Here is a 21,775-nt window from a genome sequence, read left to right on the forward strand (position 1 = left end):
TGGAATAAGCCATGAAGACAGGGAAGATGGAACAATTACAGGTATATTGTATTTCCTTGTGTCTCTTTATTGTGAACACTCTGGTGCTGGGAGAATGCAAGCTTCTCAATTTGAAATCTTTTTAAATGCTGAAGGTTCTGAGTTTCAAATTCAACCTGATCTTTTCAGCCTGTGGATTCTGTCGCCTGCTGTCATAACATCGCTTCTCGATTCAAAAGGGGAAAGGAGATCCACAGCACCTCAAACAGAGCTTGTCTGGCATCAAGTAAAAATGAATCGGAAAACCAAGCATTAACGCTTACTTGAAATAGATAAGACGCTAAAAAATAAGGCCAGAATTGCATTGATGGTCTGAAACAGCTATTGAAGTGTTTTTATGGCACCTGCAACCAGACGTGCTTGGCTGGGAGTTGGAGGCACTTCTTCTGCTTTACAGCCGTCATTGCTGACATTGTGTTAAGCCTAAAATGCAAAGAGCTTCTGCTTGTATGCCTTTTGACTCTGACAGGCCTGCTGCACCATTGAGAGTGCAAGTATTTCTGACGAGGCTTTCTAAATTTGTCCTGAAAGTTTCCAAAGAATGAATTTTTGCTCATAAAGCAAGCCATTTAACACATTTTTTTTCCTTTTGGTCAATTTAAAGAAAATAAATCGGGTCAGGTCAGTTTTATGACATAAAAGGAAAAATGATATTTTCTCACTTTGGACTCTTTTATTTTTAAATTTCTGCAACTAAAATGTCTTTTCTTTAAGTCCATAATGACAGGTCATTAATCCTTAATGTGGATTTCCACCTTTGGGTATTTGGAGTAGAAAACTCATTAAGATTCTTTTGTTTTATATATGACTGTCCTAATATAAATTTGGAGTTCATGTTTAGAATTTGTTAAAATGAATAGAAAGCATAGTCATGCATTTAATGAGTTGAACTATGTAAAAACTACTTCTACCTATAGAAAATGTGTCGCTCTTTTTTTTAAGTGTTGGCTGGTAATTTTTCAAAAGAATGGAGTTCTACAAACACATCTGGGTAGATATACTACAATTTATAATTTTTTATTATGCTTTCCTTTTTGACAAGAAATACTGGCTTGGATATNAGTTAACTAGCCATGGCTCATCTATAAAGAGTGTCTTATGGATACTGGAGATATCTTCTTCATTCTCTTCCTTAATCACAGTTTCCCTTGCTCACTTCTTCCTCTCTTTCTTCTATAAGATTCTTGAAAGTCACTGCAAAGGGAAGATCTGCCATCAAGACACATTCCAAGCTCAACCAGAAAGACTTCACTATCTTATATTTCCAAGTGCACTAGGGACAGCCATTTCAAGATTACCAAATGGCATCTGTTTCTTTTTATTCCATCTGCTCATGGCTATACAAGAACTCATAGAGAGAGATGCTATGATTTTGGTATTGTGCCTTCTTTTCCTTAATGATGTGCCAATGTCACACACAGTCTAAGCTATATTTCATGTAAGCATTTGAAAACCCCATAAATTCAGCCCATCAATATTCGGTGAATATCAGCTGCGTATCAAGCACTAGGAATACAATGAAGGGCAAAGTTGTCACCATTTATACTCTCAGAATGATAGTGAGTGTAATGTGGAGCTTATCTTTTCCAAATTGTCCTACAGATACTAAAGCTTGTAGTTGTGGTAAGGGCTTATAATGTATATAATACAACAAACAATTTCCCATTGAAGACCAGCGAAAACTTTCTTTAAGCAGGAATGGATGCAATGAAGGGCATTGTTGCCAGGGTAGTCTAGAAAGGAAAGTGGCAAAAGACTGCACTGTGTGACTGGAGAAGACTGAACTTAGCTTGCAATGGTGTTCTTATGAAAGAGAAGACAGAAAGCACTCATATTGGTGCTATACATGGCCATGTCCGTTCCCGACTGTGAACCAGAGACAAAGAATCCAGCAAATAGTGGATGTACTAAGGAACACAAGGGAGAGGGATGCCTGGCTTTCTGATTTGTTCTTGAGTAGAGGGCTGTTCATTATTGGAATGCTGAGTTATATTTTAGCTCATTAGATCATAAACGCAATACTAAACTATGTTTCTGGAGTGATTTTGCAAGTTTGAAAATTAGTACAATCAATTTTAGTATGTAACACTTCTTTCTTATTCTGAATGCCCTTGCTGTTTTGTAGTCAAAATTTACAAACATTTTTTCTTGTATTAGAAATCCTCCTAAAAAAAGTGTCAAAGAAAATGCAAATAATGTTATTATTACACCTCTGAAATGGTAATTACAGAAAGGCTTGTATTAGTCTGGTGTTCTGAGTGCTCAGACCCCCTGTACTGTTTAATGTATTTATGTAGCATTCAAGACGGTAGCTAAGTTATAAATTTCCATCACAAGAATGATGCAAAAAGGTAAGTTTTTGACAGCATCTAAATCTTTAATTATCATCATTTTCTTACATAAAAGGCATAGCATTTTGGTTTATATATCTAATTACCAACTATTGTAGTAGTTTAAGAAGAGGAAGGCTGGGTTTGGAAAATTTTGATCTGCTTCAGGGACACACATTTTTTCCCCGCTATCAATAATTCCCTTTCCTTAAATCCGTAGCATTCAACTCTCCTTTTTCCTAATGTGACTATACAATTTGTATATGTGGTCTCATTAGCTAATCCGGCATTTCTCTGGCTTTTCTTTTACTAGCTTCAGAAACTCTATAGCAGCCATTCACAAACCCATTCTTTCATCTGTTGGCCAACCATGGTCCAACCATGGATCCCTTTGGTCGGTGGTGTTAGCATGTCATGTGCAGGAGAACGGGGCCGAGAAAAAGTCTTTAGAGGTTCAAGGCACCCAGGCCTCTTTGCTTTCCTGGTGCTAGATTTTTGCGATGTCACCTTCCACAGTGAATCAAGACATGTAACATGGCAGGGATAATACTATCAAGTTATCAAGACTTCATTTTCAAAGCATTGTGTTCTCCACTTTTATTTTCTCTGAGTGACTTGTTTTGACAGAAGCCAACTACCACACTGTGCATGTTAACAGCCCGTGTTGTCTACACGGTGAGCCCCTTGTAGACAGTGGCTGAGGCTTCTGCTGATTATGAGAGCCACCTTGGAAGTAGGTCTTCTTTTTTAGCTTGAGTTCATTGGATTTATATTTAACTAATTTAGTCCTTTCATGGGTTTGACAAAAACTTCATGAGAGATTCTGAGACACAAATAGCTATATTAAATAATTTTCCTTATTAAAAAGTTCTCCCTTATTTTTTAGCCAAAAATAAGCATTTCTTATCACTTTAAGTCATTAATTTTTGAAATAACTTGCTAAACTATCGCAGGCGTGAGTGTTGATCTATGCCTTCCTTTGTCCTCACATATGTATTAAGGGAGGATTATATTCACATCTCAGCTATGTGCTTCACAATAATAAAGAAAGCAAAATCAATTTCAGCATATAGAGACATTACCACAATTTATGCTTTTTTTGAAATCCAAACAGACATAGATAATAGTGGTCATTTGGACTTTTATCACAATTTGTAATTTGTTTTTGCAGTTTGCATATTTCTTTCAGGCAATTTAGTAGATGTTATAGACAAGGAGAAAGTTAATACATATGTACCAAGTGATACCACGTTCCTGTCAGTGAGGTATGTATTGGGGTCATACCCAGATGAAGAAGAATGAAGTCTATTTTCTCTGAAGAATGGATAAACACTCAAATGGTCACAAGAGGCATTTTAACTGCTAGAGTTCAAGTGCAGGTTGCTCTTAAATATAAAATGAAGGAAGTCAGACTAATCCGAGGGTCAGAATGGCTTCTCTGAAAATGTTATAGTTCAGTTGAGGTTTACAAGACTCAAGGACCAATCTGAGAGGAAAGAGTGACAGGTGAAGGAGAAGCAGACTAGTTTAAATCTATCAAGGCTTTGAGTTAGGGCAGTGCATGGTGTGTCTGAAGAGGTGAAGAGGAAGTCAGCTATGAATGGACAAGAGTGTGCGAGAGGAGAATGTTGCGGCACAATGCTGAAGACACAAGCAGAGACCAGCCATCCAGTACTGCCTATGAGTCAAGGGGAAGATCTGAAAGTGAAGTCAACCAGAACTTGAACTCAGATTTTCTCTTTATACCTTTCATTATATATAACTTAGTATTTCTTGTTACCCTGTCCTTGTCAGTTGGACTACATGAAAATGCCTGCTTTGAAAGAGAGAAAGAACCTTAAGTCTAAGACTTGAGGGCAAGGGCAAGACGTAGCAAAGATGATTAACTCATCAACAGCAGAGGTCAAGAGTTTGGTTACTGGCTTGCTGCTCATGGATTGCCTTTTAGGGTCAAAATGAGACTGTAACTCATTTTATCTGTTGGATTTCACTTGATCCACATGCCTGTTCTAGCTGCTTTCCACAAGCACGGTTACAGAGAACAGATTGCATACTGACAGCAAGAAAGCCCAAAAAACTGTCAAGCTTTAGCCAGCGCTGACAAGTCCCTTGGGGGATACTAGTGTATATATATATATATATATATATATATATATATATATATATGAGGGAATGAGGCATGTGCCAGCTTTATATGCCCCTGGGATTCAATACTTGTAGATAGTAGTTGTAAAGTCTTTACATAAAGAACGATGTGTATATTTATCGAGAAGTCCAAGCTTTTTTAAGGGCTGGCTGGATGTTTTGGTTTCGTCTTTGTTGCTGTGATAAAACACTCTAATCAAAAGCAACATAGGGAAATTATTTTGACGATTTTGGTTTACAGATTATATTCTGTCCTCAAGGGAGTCAAGACAGGTATCTAAAGGCAAAGTTTTTCTTTTTTTTTTTTTTTCTATTCCTTGATCATTACCTCTGACTAAGGAACTCACTTTACAATCAAAGAAAAATGGCAGGAAACATGAAGGATGCTGTTTGCTAGCTGGTTTACACACTCACGCTTAATAGCTTTCTTATTCAGTCCAGGATCACCTGCTCAGGGAATGGTGCCTCCTAGAGTGGGCTTGGTTCTCCTATACCAATTAACAATCAAGACATTCACCCACAGACATGTCCACAGGCCATTATCTGAGCAGTCCCTTACTGAGACTCCTTTAGGTGATTCTTTTATTTTATTTTATTTTATTTATTTATTATATATTTATTAAAGATTTCTGTCTCTTCCCCACCGCTGCCTCCCCTTTCCCTCCCCCTCCCCCAATTCTGTGTCAAGTTGACAATTAAAGCTAAGTAGGACTCTGAATCTAGGTGAAAGATGATACCAATTACTTTTAGAGTCTATAGGAGACCTTCACAGACTTCTATTATTAGTAGCATATACTTACACCTAGAAAGATTGAAGAGAAAGGAGAGAGACAGGGTTTCATATTGGGTCTCATACTTAACTTACTTATCTACTGACTTATTTCTGGCAGCAAAAGATTAAGGAATCAAGGATTCTTGAATTAGTAACCAGAGCCCATGTTCCTTAGGCAAGGAGAAGCTATTGCTTTGCTTGGAGATTAGAGGGCTAAGAGGAGAAGAAAGGCTGATCCTAGGAAAATTGCAAAGCTGCTGAAGAGGCAGTAGCTGAACATATTTTCCTTTTATTTTTCAATGTTTCGATGTCTGAAGAAAAAGATATCAGACATAGTACTGACTGGCAGTGATCCAGCTAAATCTCTGGATAGTTTAGAATTCTGTTGATTGGCATTTGACTGAAGTTCCCTGACATCCAAGAGAATCTGCTCTGCTCATGAAGGCTGACTCGCATTGGCCACTTTTTTACTTCTTGTCGGGAGGGAGAAAAGCATATGTGATATTGAGACTTGTGAGGTGTCAGGATGAATCAAAATCCTTTCAGAGCATTTGGGACACATCTTTCTCGGTTCAGCCTTGCCTTCAGTGAAGTCTTTGAATATCTTGCTTGTGGAGATAGATTTATTATCTATTTATTAAATGTTTTCTTAACATTTTCCTCTATATGTGGAGATTTTATTCTAACATAAATCTGACCATCAATTTATATAATCCTCTTCTTGTTTTGAATGGATTTTCATTTAAAAAATGGCTAAATCCCTAGGTGGCAAAAGGAGTCATGTCCAAAGTTCAAATGGATATTAATTACTTCACCATACACCTTCAGTCCTTGGCCTCAGAAGCTCTAGGTTTATTGAAATGTTCTTCAGGTGATTAAGTATAGAAGAGAGAGTATAATTTTCATGTTTTCTTTTCCTTTTTCCCTAATCTATAATAGATACTAATTAATGATATATATCATATACTAATATAGGATAATTAACATTATATATTCATATATTATAATTAAGGATACATCTTTATGTTATTTAGGGATATAAATATATATAATATTGGGAAAACAATAAGAAGCAGGATATGCAAATATTCCATAGATTGCAGAGTCCAGTAAGAGATAAACTGATGAAACATTCTAGTATCATCTACTGTGAAAATTGTAGGAAAGTAAAGGACAAAGCAGTGACACTCAACTTATTTGGGAGGGAGATGTGATGAGAAGAAGATATCAAAGAAGACCACCAAGAAGTTTCTGTGTAAAACAACTAATAAAAATCTCAGTAACATAGAGGTAGACAGAGTATTTTCAGTAGAGTGAGGCCTGGAAAAGATTCAGTACTTAGCTAGTGAGATGGTTCACTGGCCTGCCACCAAGCCTGGAGAACTCTGATGAAATTAACTTGATTTAAAGGGGAGAGCCAATTGCCACAGCTGTTCTCTGATCTCCATAGGTATGTTGTGACACAACCCTTCCCCCTACAAAAAGGAAACAAATTTAAAAATTTACTACAGAGATATGATGGCATCACAGTACCACATGGATAGTATAGAGTTTAGTAGGTTGTGGAAGGTTATTACTAACAGTGGTGGTAGACGTGAGAAATAGTCAGGGAGATAAATGGGGAACAATGTATTAGACTGTGATGATAATATTCTGATATTTAAGTATAGGTTCGTGGGCCTTTTACCCACAGGAATATAATGAGGAGTCCTACTTCCCTCCTAAAAGTTGTGTCAATCATCACGGAGGTGGTAAAGCATACCAATGTTTATGGAGCACCTGCTATATCTCTAGGTTTTGTGTACAACACTGGCCTTTGAACACTGGTGTTATCAATTATTTATCATGTGGCCTTGAGCAATGATTTCTTCAGCTCTGTCTGTCATATATGCAAATTATGTATAGTAATGATACTTTATCTTATGGTTGGAGGAATAAAGTTAAGTCGGTGTTTAAATGAAATAAAGTCAGTATTTGGCAGATTCCAAGCATTTGCCGCATACTTGCTAACGGTATTATTGTTACTTTTAAACACATTTTCTAGTTGGAGAGATTGGGTTACAAAGGCCTGACAACATGGCACACATCACTAAATGATAGCATCGGAGTTTGCAATACTCTGGCAAAAGATATGCTAGTCTTTGCTTGCAGATGGAGCTGGCCTTGAACCCAGGAGTAGAGTGCAAGGCCTAAAGGAACCTAGAGGCAGAGTGTTGCCCAGAATTTTTCGTGGTCTTGATGTGTGACCTGATAAAGAAGGCCTGCAAAGATGTGTCCAGACTTTTCTTCATCTCCTGTAACTCCTTTGAGAGGTGGTAGGGGTGGGGCAACAAAATTATTTTTGAACACTCTGTAGTCTTGCCATAGAGCTCGTGTACAGTGATGAGAAGATACAAAAACAAAAAGAGATGTTCAAACTTGTAGTAGCTAGTAGCAGAGCAGCTATCTGTGCAGTCTTCGACAGGATATTTAGCAAACCTGAGACTCAATTCTATCCTTACTAAGTTAATAAGCTATTGTTTGGTTAGTTCTGCACTTGTGCTCTGAAATGTGCTTCATAGGTAGATATTACTTCAATGGATAATCATAACAGGTTGGTAAGGTTGGGATTCACTATATTATTCTGTAAATCATCAATTAAAGCATTTAGGGATTAGCATGCACAGCCTCATATTGCAATGAAGTGGCATCATGTTTGGCCCTAGACAATGGGAGTCCCAGTCCTATGTTCTTACCTACCACACTTAAGAGAGTTTTGGTTATAAACAGTAGTTTATTACTAAGGAACCAGTAACATTGTGACCAAAATAACCATTGGAGATTAGAGATCAGAATAACTCACTTTTTTTTCTTCCCTTATAACTCTTTTCTTCATTAGAATATTATTTTTAAGGAAAGATTGTCTTAATATATGTATAGGGAAGTGATTGGTTTAATTCATCCTGGAATTAAAGATGAGTAGAAAGTTTACAAGAGGTTAAGAGCCAGTGAGCTAAACACACTTGTAGAGAGACGCCAGGTGTCCACCATGAGACGAAGTATTTAATGCCCACCACAGAGGAGCAGCCGCATGGGCATGTCATTAGTGTTGTGGATTCTGATTTGTACAAGAGGCATTTGCAACTTTTAGATGCCTAATCATCTATTCCAGATGGAATCTGTGGGGTCAGCATGGAGACTCTTTTAAAGATCGACACTGTCAATGTCCACCTTTAGCTGTCTAGTTGCTTTCAGTGTTCTTGCAGAGAGGCAGACTTTCTCAATTTGTCTATTTCAGTGTCCTCGTTTTTCAGGATACTGCATTTCATTATAATATATCTTAAAACATTCCTGTGTCTCATTTTTATCCCTTCAGACCGATTTCGTAGGAAATTTTTAGCGAGCCAGCACTTTCTACATCACTTGAATGAAGAAACGGGCCTCTATCCTTTCAGAAAGGACACTGTTTTCATTGCGATGATTATTATTTTCATTTTGAAAGGCCAGTAGTGTTCAAACCCTGGAAAATAGGTCTATGCAATGTTTTCACATAGCTGTCCTTGCGAGGGGTCTCAGGTTTGTTTGTTTGTTTGAAATCATGTTGTTCCTTCAGTGTCTGATAACATTAAGTCATTCCTCTCAACAGTTTATACATTTCTATACCTCTTTCCTTTATATTTTAAAAATACAATCAGATTAATTCCATTCTATATTTTTCAGTACCACCATATAAATAATGCAATTTGCCTGTAAGTGATCATGTCTACCTGTGACATTCAAATGGGGACACTATTTTTTCTGCTTGGGAGTTCAGTTGAGTTTTAGGGTTTCTGCTGTAAGCAGTTAGGCATGGTGACCTGATACTTAGAGAGTGGGTCAGTTCTTTTGGTACCTCTTAATATGGTAATTCCTGGGTAAACCTTCATTAAACTTACCAATGGAACAGCCAAGCTTAGTCAAAGGAATCCAAGGGACAAGGAGACCTTGTCCCACTTTCCCCACTCTGACTCACAGCATCTTAAGCAATTCCAAGCCTTCGATACAAGTTTACTATCTTATTGCTATAATTACCCCCATTCTGCTGAATTTTAATCTGTTTCTGAATCTATTCTCAGACTCATCTTCCATCTGGCAATATGGTATGTGTTGGCTGGACTGCTTATATTTCAAGGATCTTCTTTTGTGTATTAAATAAAAGGATGTGTGTACATCACATATGTTGGAACATTTGCAATTAGTTGGTATTACTCTCTTAAGTGACTGGGCAGGGAAGGCAGGCTGCCAGCCTTGGCAATCTTTTCAGATTCCTTCTCATGCCAATTTGCAATTTGTGATGGAGCTACATTTTCATCAGAAGAGTTTCACTGAGCTTTGGAGATGATTGCGTCTTCAAGTGACTAGGTGGATTCTTGACTAGAGTTAATTACATGATTTCTTCCTAAAATATATTTCTATGGAAATGCTGAGAATAATGCCTTGCAAACCTCAATATGGGGCAGATATTGATGTTCTTTCATAGAGTTTACCATAGGGATAGAGAAAGTATGAATGATTTTTATCAAATGCACAGCTTATCTTTGTTGGTTATATAATAACAGAAACAGCTGACTAGATATTCTGATTCAAAAATATGGGGGGCTCTGAAAGTGAAAATTCTAACCCAATAATGTTTTTCTTAGAAAATGACACCAAAACTGTAGTCAGGCTGCAAGGGGAGAACTTTGTCGGGGTGGGGGTGGGGGGCTTTCACACAAGAGCTTACAGGTTGTGTCTGTACCTGAAAGGATGTTTTGTATGGAATTCAGGATTGATTCATTAAAAATTAATCAGCAAAATCACATGTCATATTTTCATGGGCCAAATTGTGTTACTGTTTTATGAATGATGACTCAAGAACACAAGGAAATGAGAACTCAAAGTACTGGATGGTCAGAGAAGACAGCAGAGAAGAGTGGGCTTTCTTTAGTGTTGAAGAATACATAGTGAGCAATAAGATGAAGGCAAGTGAGAGGAAGCCATGGTCCCACACTCCAGGGAGAGGAATGGTGTGCTCACAGAATACTGAACAAAAAACACATCTAATAGAAACCAAACACCACAAAGCAAATTATAAATTTTGTTTTAAAATGAAATTAATGATTTTTCAAAAACATTTTATTTAACCATTTGCATTTGTTTCTGAGAAGAGGTATATATTTGTTGGGTGTGGAATAAGGTATTTTAAGTCTTAACCACAAAACTGTAAAGAAAAATTATAACACAATGCTTTCCAGTTCTTGGAAAACATCTAATATCAACATTAGTTAAGTATATGAAGTAACTGTATGTATTTTGTACACACACATGTACACACATGCACACATACGTTACACTTTCTCACACACAAATATGCATCCACTATATAATCAGAAATAACTTCATAAAACTGGATCATAATGTACATGGCTGAAAGTTTCATCCTTTATTATTTTTAGCAATCACTAATTTGAACATATAGGTGGAAGTGTACATGCCAGAAATTTCAAGTGACATTTCTCTCCACTGTCTAATCATATCTCAGGCACAGTGTTTCCATAACCTTAATATATCTGTGACATTTATTTGAGAATGCTTACTATGGGACTCTTCATTTGAATTTCCTGGGTTCGTGTATATATTTCTAATTCTTATTCACAATGTTACGTTTTTCAGAAGTGAAGTTTTTTTTTAATGTTTAATCTATTTTATGGATGGCTACTCCCGTGTTTGAGCGACAGAAAGTTCTTGAACTAAAGGATGGAATTTGCAGGACTTTTTAAAGTCAGCAGCAGGGAAGGATGGGGTCAGATGGGCTCTAGTGCGGGGGAAATAGGGAACTGAGCCCCTGTTGTCTTTGCATGGTGGCCACTTTCTGCACAGTAGACTAGCTATGTATACATTTGGTAGCATAGCTACACAAAGCTCCTAGACCAGATGTCCTAAACTTTTTTAGCCTGTAAAATTTCATGACACGTTTATGTAGCTTGGGCTATGTGCTAATATAGTCTGAAGTTCTCTAACACAGAGACGGCAGCACAGAACCCGTTCCTCTATCAGCTGCCCTCCTCTCAATGCTGTCAGGTAGGCTTGGAAAATTACAGTTGAGGTGGAGTATAGAGAAATTGGTTGAAACAATTAAAGTGAAATTATACAACCATGAAAATTACAGCTTTTTGCCAGTTTATTGTTTGCAGTTATATAAATGAGGTTGATATATAATTTGTATATGTGAATACTACCACCTTTCTTAAGTTTTTTCTTTTCATATTAGCATCTACCTCCTTTCTTAAAAACAACCCCTTTCTTATTAGCATCCTATAGACATTCATGCACAAATAACTTAGGGTTTTCCACTTTGTAATTTAAGAATAAAACAATGTGTTGTTATCAATGCAGAAGAAAAGCTTCCAAATAAATTTCTGATGGAATAAAGTTTGCCTGCTTTCACACTTGGATAACTGACCTTTTGAAATATAAAAATTTAACTTCTAAAACATTTAGCTCTCCTCTGAGCTCTGGAAAGCAGACTACTGATGAAAACTAAAAAAGGAGACTAAACTTAAAGTATAAGATGAAAATTGACACCCAAGGTAAAGCAGAAGCAGGGAGTTCAGAGGTGGAGCTGAACTGTCTTTGTTTGGCAGGCCCGGCTACTTTCATTATATTAAGCCACAGGGTGTAAGGTTTTAGAAGGAAATTTCTGGAAACTGTAATTTCCTGTGGCTGTAAGATTGGATTCTGCAGTGTTGCTATTTAGAGGAAAAAACTCACTATGCTTATCAGCAACTGGGACAAAATAGCAGAGAACTATGTGGATGGAATGGCGTAGATCAGAGATGTCGGTAGAAAGCACACCAGAGATGGAGTATTGGGATCTGTCCTGCCCCAACAGACAGAAGAGTAAAGCAACTGTTGTCTAGTCCTGAACTCTGGAGACAGCAAATGATATGGCCCTAACAAATAACGGGGACCCATGAGTACTAACAGAAAAGGCCAAAAAGATGTGGGCTCTGGTGGCAGACACCTTTAATTTTAGCACTTGTTCCCAAGCAGTGGCTGACAGATCTTTTTGTGTCTTTGTGATTTCAGGCCAGCCATGGCTGCATAGTGAGACCCTGTCTGGGCTATCTTGATCTTGTTAAAATGTGAGCTCCAGGAAAAGGACAATGAACAGTTAGATGGCAGGTGACAAAGGCTGATGTCTAGCTCCATCACTCAATGGGTAGCTACTTACTACGGGTTTCTTTACCTCACACCTGACGCTGATAAAGTAGTTAAGAATCTAAGATTAGATAGCTCATGGGCCTAAGATGATAACTTACCGCTATTATTCTGCTAAAGCAGTTTAGCAATAACATGACTCCCAATGGCATATTTCTGCACCGATAGATCAGTGCATTGCTCAACCCTCATCAGAGAAACTTTTTTTTTTTTTTGTGGGAGGTGGAAATTGACACAGAGAACCACAACAGAACAATGGGCAGAGAGTGAGACACCCTGAGGCACTTGCACAGATGGGATGTGTTTATGTCTTCTATGTGGAAGAGGAGGCAGGAGGATTGTCAGAACTGGAGGTGATGGTACCTCCAAGGAAAGAACATCGTCCAGGGACAACAGGGCTGATGCACATGTGAACTCAAAGAATCCACAGCAGCATGCCTGAGACCTACACAAGTTCAAAACAGCAAATCCCAGTCTGGAGAAGGGAAGTGGGCACAAAGTTTCTCATCAAGAAGCTATTTATAACCTTTTACTCTTGATGAGGGAGGGGGACTTGATTGGGGGAGGGGGGGAAATGGGAGGCGGGGGTGGGGAAGAGACAGAAATCTTTAATAAATAAATAAATTAATTAAAAAATAAAAAAGAAGCTATTTATAATGAATACTTACTTGGAAAAGGGAAATCAGTTTTTTTCAATGGAGTGACACTGAGATGTCAATCACACCTTCTAGGGCACGCCCCAATTCCAGGAACAGTTGGCTAACAAAATGTATCTCATTTTTTTTTGTGTGTGTTATGCTTTTTGTTTTTTGGGTTTTTTTTTTTTACTATTTTTTTTTATCTGATTGGTTTTTGTATGTTCGTATTTTCATTTTTTTTTGAGGGATAAAGAGTGAAATAGAGCATGTGGGGAGGATATGGAAGGAATCAGGGGAGGGGAAAGAATATGATCAAAATTTATTGTATCAAAATTTAAATAAGAAATAGAATAGCAAATTAAGAAAACAAAGAATTCAATCCCATAGTATTACTGACCACACTTGAGGTTGCTATATCAGCCATTTTAAGAATGGAATCTTTTCCTGGTAGCAGAAGTCCTGTAGGAGAGAGCTGAGAGACTCCACAGTAAGTTCCTAGTGGCCATCAGTCTGAAGGTTAGTCCCATGCCTGGTCTTCCTTCTTCTTCTAGCACTCAGAGACTTCTTGGGAGCTCACTTAGATCTTGGCATTAACCTGACATTTGTGGCCAAGCATCACTAGTGACACAAACACTGAGCCATGTTCCAGCATGCACCTCTGCATCTAGAGCCCCCCCCCCCCCCCCCCCCCCCCCCCCCCCCCCCCCCCCCCCCCCCCCCCCCCCCCCCCCCGTTTGCTTCCTAAAACAGTCTATTTCTCAGGTGGCTGCTAGGAAAAGACTCCAGGTAGTTCGCTCCCATTTCTAGAGAAGGCTATATTTAAGCCGTGTAAAAGAGTTGAGTGGACAGGCTAATTTTAGATGGCGTCTCATTTCATGAAGGAAATTATATCAGGGTTTTAGTGGCAAAATCAGACCCTTCACCTTCAAGTCTTTTTTACAAAGAGAGGCAGTGCCTGCTTTACCCAATATTGAAGAACTTTAAGATCCTGTAAGGAAATAATAAACCCAGTCTCTTCACTTAAAAATAATTCTTAAAGAAATGGAACCCACACTTTGCCTCTTGAACGCATTAATTATTTGACTTCATGTGTTTGTGTATTTATTTTAGCTTAGGTCTGTTTTGGTGTCATCAATGCTTCTTCCTGGGGGCGGGGACCTTTTCATAGTCATTGACTCCAATTTTGTTGAACTAGTGAGCAATTTAGATTTGGACATTTATTTAGCTTAATTTTGCTCTTTTAAAAAAGAGTGTTGAGAAGAATGTCAAGGCAACTCACAGTAGCTCATTCCTCCACTCCCCTAAAGGTTGCTATTTTTAAATCAACAGTGTTTTTTTAATTGCAGCAGCTTTCTGAGGCTATTAGGCTACTATTCAATTAGGTACTGCTTCTGTGTATACAATGGCACCCAGAAGCTTTAAAGTGTGTATGCAGCTTCCGAAATGTTCCATTTGCTACCAGGGAGTAGCTTAGTTTGGAAAAGCATGAGGGGAATAGAAAGGAGAAAATAGGAACTGTTTCTTATCCCTGCAGTTAGAAAGGAAAGGCAGTGAAAGCAATGGGAACAGACACACATTGCAGGCTTTATCAGGTTTGCCCTCCACACGAGTGACTTGAGTTGTTCAATATACCTTTATCCCCGTGTAGCTGATGAGAAAGCGGAGGTTTAGAGAGTGTTGTGGTTTGGATATGACCTGTCTGTCTCAGGCTCATGTGTGGAACACATGGCGTTACTTTTTCGGGAGGTTCTGAAAATTGTGGGGGGTCCTAGTTATAAGAAGCAGGTTCCTGAGGTACATGGGGTCAAACAATTCTGGATTGAATTGTCTGTATCTATGAGCTAAACCATATCATTCATTCTTTAAGTTATTTATGTCTGAAATGCTGTCAAAGAGACACAGAAAGTAATTAATACAGAGGGGGAATAATTGACAATGAGACATAGAGCCAGGACTTTTACTTAATTTGATTCTACAATTTCAATCACCCTTCAACATCTCAGTTGAATAATATGGATGTGCACTAAACTTGCTATGTAGTTTTCTGCTATAAATTTTGTTAATCTGAGCTGGAATTGTTCTGTATCTGTCATCTTTTAAATTTTTATCATGATGTAAGATTCAGATTAAATCTCATCTCCCTCAAGACTTTTCATCCCTTTCTAAGCAGACCATTGTTTTTTAATCTTATAAACCTCTATAGCAGCAGTTCACAACCTGTGTGTTGCAATTCCTTTGGAAGTCGAAGGAGCCCTTCACAGGGATCACGTGTCAGATATCTTGCATATCAGATATTTACATTATGATTAATAACATCAACAAAATTGCAGTTATGAAGAGAAAGGTAGGTCAATCCAAACAAAGGTATTATACATTGCAAGATCCATTTTGTAATCTCAAAGGTCTCCTGCTATTAACAATTACATTGGATCCCCAGAATGAATTCTTAGTTTGTTTATTGATTAATTGAATGATTTTATATGTGCACACACATCTTGAGATTAGAGGCTGAAGTTGGATGGTTTCTTCAATCTTCCCCTCCACCTTATATTTTGAGGCCAGTGAGGTCAGTCTCTCACTGAACCTGGACCTCTCCTATTCAGCTTGGTTGGCTGGCCCGAGAGTTTCTGGGATTTACATGTCTCCACCTTTCCAGCCCAAGGTGTTTTAGGCAGGTGCTGGGGATCTGAATTCAAGGTTTCATTCTTATATGACAAACACTAAGCCCACTGGGCCATCTCCCCAGAATCAGTCCTACTTGATTTTATATAAAAAGCTTGGCTTACCTCACTCAGGATAGTGTTTTCTATTTCTATCCATTTGTATGCAAACTTCAAGAAGTCCTTGTTTTTTACTGCTGAGTAGTACTCTAATATGTATATATTCCATACTTTCTTCATCCATTCTTCAATTGAAGGGCATAAAACCGGACTCGCTGAACATAGCAGACAATGAGGACTACTGAGAACTCAAGAACAATGGCAATGGGTTTTTGATCCTACTGCATGTACTGGCTTTGTGGGAGCCTAGGCAGTTTGGATGCTCACCTTACTAGACCTGGATTGAAGTGGGTGGTCCTCGGACTTCCCACAGGTCAGGGAACCCTGATTGCTCTTTGGGCAGATGAGGAGGGGGGACTTGATCGGGCGAGGGAGACTTGATGGGGGGAGAGGGAGGAAAATGGGAGGCAGTGGCAGGGAGGAGGCAGAAATCTTTAATAAATAAATAAATTTAATAATAATAATAATAAAAAAGCTTGGTTACCTTCTAGAATGCCTGCTTCTTAAGGGAAGAGGTTCTTTCTTCTCTTTGGCTTCTTTCCCTCTTTAGGCACAGTGGACATGGAGAATGTACATCTTACTTGCATGTCCTTCAGATAATCTGAAAGTGACTCTGAACTGTAGATATTTTGTAATACATAGAAATCATATTTATATTGCAAACTGAATTTAGTCACCTCAAATGCAGCCCCGAGGACTGATTAGAAAGATGATTAAAATTCAAGGTGTGGCTTTCATGTCATATTTGTAGAATTAGTGTCATATTATTCATTTTCACAGGCAAATCTTGGAAAACACAAAAACTGATTTTCCTTCCTCTGTGGAATGAATTGCTCTCTGGTCCTCTAAACCATGGGGGATTCTTTAATTTCTTATTTTGAAATTGTGCCTGTGGAGTCAATCAAAGCTAAATGTAAGAACTGTTAAATTTCATTTTTAAAAGAGTGAATGAGCCAGCCTGGTCTACAGAGCGAGTTCCAGGATAGCCAGAGCTGCAACACAGAGAAACCCTGTCTCAAAAGACCAAAACCAAACCAAACAACCAAACCAAAACAAAAAGAGTGAATGACAATTATAATCATTAAGGAATGTGTAGGTAGAGATTTTATCATATTGTCCTGTTGTCCCCTCACTCTCCTATTTTGTTTCTTTCTCTGGCTACCATAAATAAAGTTAAATTTCAGATGTGACGAAGTTGTCCCAGAGTTGTGTTAATACCTAGACAATGGTCATTTAACCAGTGTAAGCTTGGTTTGCTTTGTCAGATGTTTTTCATACTAGGAATACCTAAAACATAATTCCAAGGGTTGGAAAAAGTGTATATATATATATATATATATATATATATATATATGTTATACCATATGCAAGAATATAAATCTTTTCTAAATTAATTACAATTCAGCTAAAGATAAAAGTTTTAAGTGCAAACTTTGTGGAGTGGGTATAACTGATTCAAAATTCTAAATTAGAAGACAAATAAAAACTAAACACTATTGATTAAGGTATTTCCTTCACATTTCCCATGAAAGCTGGACATCTATTGACCATCTCTCTTGAAAGGCCTCTGCTTTATAGGACTACCCAGTCTATTCCTCATAGGTGTGAATGAATTATTAATTATACAAATTTGAGAAAAAGCAGCTTCCGAGACATGCACACACACTTTGGGACTTTGGAAATAAATCTCATTTGCAATGTAGTATTTTTCAGGAAGACAAAATGCTCTGACTTTGACTCTGGTTGAGCACTCAAAAGGACTGTTTGGAAGTTGCACTTGTTTGAGACCTGTAGAAGTACATTATTTTTGACAATGATGAGTGTTATGCCCAGATCTTGGAGTCCCCCCAAACCAACTAGGAGACCGAGTCCTGTATGTAAAAGTAAAGAGCCTTTATTCTTACATGAGTTTGTGAACTCAGACTCTCCATGTGTCCTACATATTAGAGTGATCTGAGAGCCTCAAGCTCAGTTGGGGTTGGGTTTCTGTACTAGCAATGGTGGGGGTGAGGAATTTCTGAGGTTCAAGACCCCTGATTGGCTGACATTTGTCTAGGGGTGTCCTGGTGAAAAGCGATGGGTGTGTGCTGGCAGGTGATCCTATCTACAATGATTGGGATGTTTGGAATTTCTTTTGAATGGTCTGCTCCTGGGTAGTACCAGCTTATAGCGTTTCCTGGAACCTGGTGCTGCCTGCTATGGGAGCTGTGCAGCCTGGGCCCCATTATGTGTGGCCAGGCTGCTCTGGACCCACAATGGGCAGCTGGAGAAGGAAGTTAACGTTAACATCTTCAGAAGTCTGTGCACAGAGGAAGGCCTCGTTTCCTAACTATAAAGTGCATTAGTCACACAGATGTGTAGTTCACGTGTCTAAACAGTAGCCCCTCCGCACTTAAAATATGTTTCTTGATGTGGGAGTCCCCTTTGTATGTTATGAATATGTTTTATTGTCATTTGTTAATAAAGAAGCTGCTTTGGTCTATACCAGGACAGAATATAGCTGGATAGAAAATTCAGAGATATAGAGAGAAAAAAGGTGGAATCAGAGAAACATGAGCAGCTGCCATAGAAGAAGAGGTGAGGTAACACCATGGCCACATGGCAATATATAGATTAATAAAAATGGGTTAATTCAAGATGTAAAAGCTAGCCAGCAATAAACCTGAGCTATTGACCAAACTGTTTGTAATTAATATTAAACCCCAAAGTGGATATTCAGGAAATGGAGAGTGAGAAAGAAACCTCCAGTTACAACTTTGCTTTGCCTGTTTGAGGGACAAGATTGTAACAAAAACAGACTTAGTGAATAGTGCAGGCCTTAATAGCTGCTTGCTCCCAAATGACAGCAAGGCATGATGGGAAGAAACATGACATGTTTTTCACCTTATATGAAATTTTCTAAAGAGAGTGTGTGTGGCAAGATCCCTTTCCTCAGAAGCTGATTTAACATTGCCTTGGTTCAGTGAAGAATTGTACCCTATAGAGCTCTGCTTTACTCAAAGAAAACCATACTTCTAATTGACAATTTGAAATTTAAATAGATTATTCCATTGTGGAAAGGCAGCCTTTTCAGTACTTTATCTTCCTCTAGCATAAACTTCCTACCCCGGCTTCAGGTCGAGTATGTATGTTTATTAATTATCAAAGCAGGAAGCATAAAGCTGCAAAGATGTTTACATCCAGGTAAGACTCGAGAGCTATAGGACCTGGTTAAGGCCTCTGTGGATGACAAAACAGAAGACATTATTAGACAGAACACCACGGTCATTAGGGGGTACCTGGCTCTGGGTCTTAGTTGCGATATCCCTGAGACATTTTTAGAAGACAGACTTTTATCTATATTTTTTTAAAGTGACTACATATTTTAGACAGATATTTTGGCCCATGCCTACAATCCACTGGGGACTGAGAATCACCATGAATTTGATGCCAGTGAGTTCCATGCTCACCAGAGCTATAGAGTAACTCCTTGTCTAAAAAGAACCAAAGAACAAACATTAAGTTGTTTTTTTTTTATTATCATATGAAGATGAAGTGCCACTAACTAACACAGGCAGTTGAATTTAAACATTCAAGATTATTTCACTTTAAGTGAACATCATCTATAATAAAAGGGGCATTCTAGATAAAGATAAGTACAATACATACAGTCTGAGGAGAGAAGGAGTGCTGGTAAGTGTAAAGTAGCAAAGCCCAAACTGCTCAAGAGATAAAAAGTTTAAAGACACGCTAAACAGAATAAAGGAGTTATGACCTCAGGCCAAGACATCACCATTATAAGCTTTCTACTTGTGAAAAGGAATTAAAGTAGAACTTAACCAGTTAAGGAGACCATCAACAAAAGAAAGATGATGTACAAGGGTTGGGGAATCACGCATCTATAGCTAAGGGAAGCTGCTGTAGCCAGGAGCCTTTCAGGGGTGTCTTTGCATGTAGGCCTGGAGAAGCCATTGCATGAAGCTGTGAAGGTGACGCCTGGATTATGTTGGAGATCCCAAGATATTGGAGATGCCAAAGTGATGGAGTATTTGCCAAGAAGAGCTGTAGATCAAGTTTGGAACCAGCCAAAAAAGTGTGTTGCAGTCAATAAAGGTGGACGGAGCTGGAGTTCTCAAGAATGCCTTGATATCAGGCACAGAGAGGCAGAACTTGATATTTGCCCTGCCAGGTGTCAGTCTTGCTTTGTTGTAGTATTTCTTCACTATGCTTCCTCATCTACCTTTGGAAAGGTAATGAATATTCTGGTCTACTAAATGTTGGAAGTATGTGGTCTTTTTAAAAATTTATTATTTTTTTATGATTTTTCCAGGGGCTTACAGTTAAGAGATTGCCTTGAATCTCAGAAAAGCTTTGAACTTTTGTCTTTTAAGTGATGTTGAAACTATAGTAGAATATGGGGACTAGTCTTTTGAAGTTGAACTGAATGAATTTTTGCATTAAGATATAGCTATGTGGTTATGGGGAGCAGGGAGTGCACTATGGTGTGTTTTTTTATATATAAGAATAGACTTCATCATATTTTAGAATGCTTAGTCATCACAGAATGGCACTATTTGAAAAGAATTATGAGGTGTGGTCTCGTTGGCGGAAGCATATCAATAGGGGTAGGTTCTAAGGTTTCAAAAGTCCATGCCAAGCCCAGTGTCTGACTCTGAGTGACTATGGATCAGTATATAGAACTCTCGGCTTCTCCTCTAGACCCATGTCTGCTTGCATGCTACCGTGTGATAGCATGGACTAATCTGTGGAACTGTAAGCAAGCCCACAAAAACTGTAAGCAAGCCCATACATAAATGCTTTTTTTTTTTATAAGTGCTGTCTTGGTCATGTTCTATTGCCCTTCACAGCAGTATAGCAATATTGACTATGACAATAATTCATTACTAACTTAAAAAGTTTATGTTTAAAGCAACATATACCACAATTTGAAAAAGTGAAAAATGACAGCCATCTAGAAATGATTTTATAAATTGTTTAAAAAATATATAAAACACATGAAGGTAATAATTTAATCTGTATTATATAGCTGTATTTAACACTGTAGAAATGAATTATTGAGTGTGTATATGGTATCAGCTCACTCCAGTAGGCATTTGTTTGCTAAGCCTTTGATAAGTTCTATGTCTAATGCTGTGGTAACACAGCTCAGAGAACACAGAGTTGAGTTTATGTTATCTTGTGATTTTGAGGTGGGGGCAATCTTCCCTTTAAATTGTTTACATTTAATGCTCTACTCAAAAGATTATTGAACAGAGATCATTACTCTGCAGCATTTTGAGTGACCCCGTGCCCATTTGTAACTCCATATTACTCTGTTCTCCATTCCTGTGGTTGTTCTGAGGACTGACAAGTAACAACTTCTATAACTTTTTAAGTTTTACAGATGAGATGATTTATAAATGTAATGTATTTCCTGACACACATTGCTATTTAAATCATAGTATATATGTTTGATATGTGTTGAGTGCTTGTCACAGAGAAGACAAATGTTCATGTTTTCACTGATACATTATGTATTTTTCTAGGTATATTGTGTCATTTCTTTCTTATACTGATATAAAATTAGATTGTGTTTCTCTGATGTGATTGATCAGTGAAGTAAGGTTGGGAAGTTCATTTTGTTGTGTGAGTAAGTTCATTAGGTTGTTTGGATTTACCTAGAATGTTCTATTAGAAGCACAATAACAAAAATAAAACTCTGAAAATGTTGAGTGTTCTTGAGACTCAAAGTTTGCAAAGAGACAGAATAGCATTCCTTTATGGAGGTAATGAAAATGTTTAGGTATTAGGGTCCTTGGAATAATGTTTATTGCTAAATAGCGCCAAAACTACTGAAGCGTTTCAGCTGGAATG

At 37.9% G+C, this 21,775-nt stretch overlaps 1 protein-coding gene across 1 annotated transcript in view; it reads left to right on the forward strand.

Annotated features, from left to right (window-relative positions):
• Nxph1 (neurexophilin 1) overlaps positions 1–21,775 on the forward strand; it is a 300,256-nt gene that overhangs the window by 145,587 nt on the left and 132,894 nt on the right. The gene's annotated exons all lie outside the window — the stretch shown is intronic.

The sequence above is a fragment of the Alexandromys fortis genome, unplaced genomic scaffold (genome assembly GCF_014885135.2).
Source record: "Alexandromys fortis isolate MF-2015 unplaced genomic scaffold, M_Fortis_MF-2015_v1.1 scaffold_110, whole genome shotgun sequence".
In the NCBI taxonomy this organism is placed as follows: Eukaryota; Metazoa; Chordata; class Mammalia; order Rodentia; family Cricetidae; genus Alexandromys; species Alexandromys fortis.